This window comes from Portunus trituberculatus, chromosome 7 (genome assembly GCF_017591435.1).
Source record: "Portunus trituberculatus isolate SZX2019 chromosome 7, ASM1759143v1, whole genome shotgun sequence".
NCBI classification, from domain to species: domain Eukaryota; kingdom Metazoa; phylum Arthropoda; class Malacostraca; order Decapoda; family Portunidae; genus Portunus; species Portunus trituberculatus.
The window spans coordinates 3,181,544-3,184,043 of record NC_059261.1 but is presented as its reverse complement, the minus strand read 5'-3'; the positions used below and the strand labels follow the sequence as shown (position 1 = coordinate 3,184,043).

At 39.1% G+C, this 2,500-nt stretch overlaps 1 protein-coding gene across 1 annotated transcript in view; it reads right to left on the bottom strand.

The window, feature by feature from the left end:
- Positions 1-2,500, bottom strand: part of LOC123520820 — a 224,076-nt gene that overhangs the window by 162,209 nt on the left and 59,367 nt on the right. The window lies entirely within an intron of this gene.

The window sequence follows — 2,500 nt, the reverse complement described above, 5'->3', positions numbered from 1 at the left end:
TAATCTTCTGACCTCCATAGATCCTTCCTAATGTCAATATAAAGGTTTAATCTACGTTGCCATATTCATTCTGCTTGCTATTTGGTGATTTTATACAGCTTCAGAAACTCATGTGAGGGATTGAAATAGTAAAGACTGTTGCCATTAATATTCTGCCCTCCATAGACCCTTCCTAATGGCAATAAAATGCTCAATGTAAAAAATGTCCCAGAACTGAAGAGGTTAAGTTAGAATAGATTTGTTAGATAGGTTACTTCAGTTTAGGTTAGGTTAGGTTAAGTAAAGATTGTAAGATAAAAGAATAAGAAAGTAGTAAAGATAAAGATTTGTAGCAAGTATCCACAATTAGTCCTCCAAAACTAGACCTACAAATCTGCTGCTGTTCTTCCTTTATGATTTCCTCCTCTATACATATTCCTCCTTCTCCTCCTCCATATATCCTTCTCCTCCCTTTCCTCTTCCTCTTACTTGAAGCATCTATCTCATAACTGCACATCTGTCCATCCTTCCCCTCCTCCCCTTCCTCCCCTCCTCATGTTCCTGCTGCTTCACCTCCTCCTCCTCCTCCTCCTCCTCCTCATCCTCCTCCTCCTCCTCCTCCTCCTCCTCCTCCTCCTCCTCCTCATCATCATCATCATCATCATCCTGCTCCCTGATGGACCAGTCCCCCTTCTTTAATAAATCACTACACACACGTAAAGTTCTTGAAGACTGGAAACTTGCAAACGTAACCCCGATCTTTAGAAAAGGTGACAAGTCCCAATCTAAAAATTATCGACCGATCAGCCTCCCTTCAGTGGTAGGTATAGTAATGCAGACAGTTTTGAGAGATAAAGATGTGGCATTCTTAGAAAGTAAAAGCATAATAAACGAATCACAACATGGATTTAGAAATAAGCGGTCATGTTTAACTAACCTACTTGACTTTTTCCGTGACATACAGAATTTGTACGACAACACCAGAGCGGTCGATATTATATACCTAGATTTCCAAAAAGGTTTTGGCAAAGTTCCACATAAACGTCTTATCAATAAAGTAAAAGCACATGGTATAACTGGTGACATCGCAGCGTGGATTGAGGATTGGCTGTCAGACCGTACACATCGAGTAGTGGTAAATGGTAAATCTTCAGACTGGATTACAGTAAGGAGTGGCGTACCTCAAGGATCAATCCTGGGGCCTACTCTTTTTATTATATATATATATACAGTATATATATATATATATATATATATATATATATATATATATATATATATATATATATATATATATATCAACGACATCGACGAAGGAATAAATGATAAGCTATCAAAACTCGCGGATGACACAAAAATTGTAAACAAGGTGGACTCACAAAAACAGAGACAACTTTTACAAAGCGATCTAGATACTCTTATCGAATGGTCAAGTACGTGGAAAATTAAATTCAATATAGATAAATGCCACGTGTTACACGAAGGAAATCAAAATCGTCAGGCGATATTCAAGATGAATAATATCCCGATGACGAGTGTGGACAAAGAAAAAGATCTTGGCGTCATTCTTTCAGCAGACCTCGAGCCACGCAAACAAAGTACCGAAGTCGTTAAAATTGCAAATTAATTAGTTCGTTTCATTGGAAGACCTTTTACTTTCAAATCCAAGAAAATAATATCAACATTATATGATTCACTCTTGCGTCCACGTCTCGAATACAATGTTCAGTTTTGGTCACCTTATCACATAAAAGATATCGAGAAATTAGAAAAAATACAACACACATTAACCAAAATTATCCCAAGGCTGCGAAACAAATCTTACGAGGAAAGTCTTAAAGAACTAAATTTATTTTCTCTTCAAAAGCGGAGAGTAAGAGGTGACGTTATAACGCTTTTCAAATTTTTACTGGCTTCACAAATTTGAATATTGAAAAATACGCATCAGTCAACCAGTCAAATGTCACCAGAAACAATAGTCTAAAATTGTGGGTAAGCGTTTCATAATCAATGAAACGAAACACTTTTCTTTAATCGCGTAATAAATACATGGAATGGTCTGCCATCAAATGTTGTCAACTCAGATACTATTGAAACATTCAAAGTTCGCCTCGATAAATACTCGGAATCAAATCCCCGGTTAGCACTGTTCAGTTCCGAATAACTCACGAATTTTCTGATCTCCTGGGCCTCTGATCGTGCTCAAAATTGTCCGTTAGCATAAGTTACTCTCACCCTCCATACATGACACAGAAAGCTCGGAGTGAACGGTCACTACTTTTGCTCTCGATCTGTGAAGGGCTGTGGATAGTCAAGAGCCCTGACAGTTGGTGACCATCATCGGGATTTAAAGCAGCAGGGTTCACCGCTGCAGGGGGTAACCATACAGTGTCCAGCGCCCTGTTAGGGGAAGTGCACTTTTTCAGTGGTTGTACGGAGCTGGGGCCTGACTGACTGCTGTCTATCACGAAAGCGCCAGGCAAGGCTGCCGCACCATCTTTTTGACTCCAAACTGTGTCTA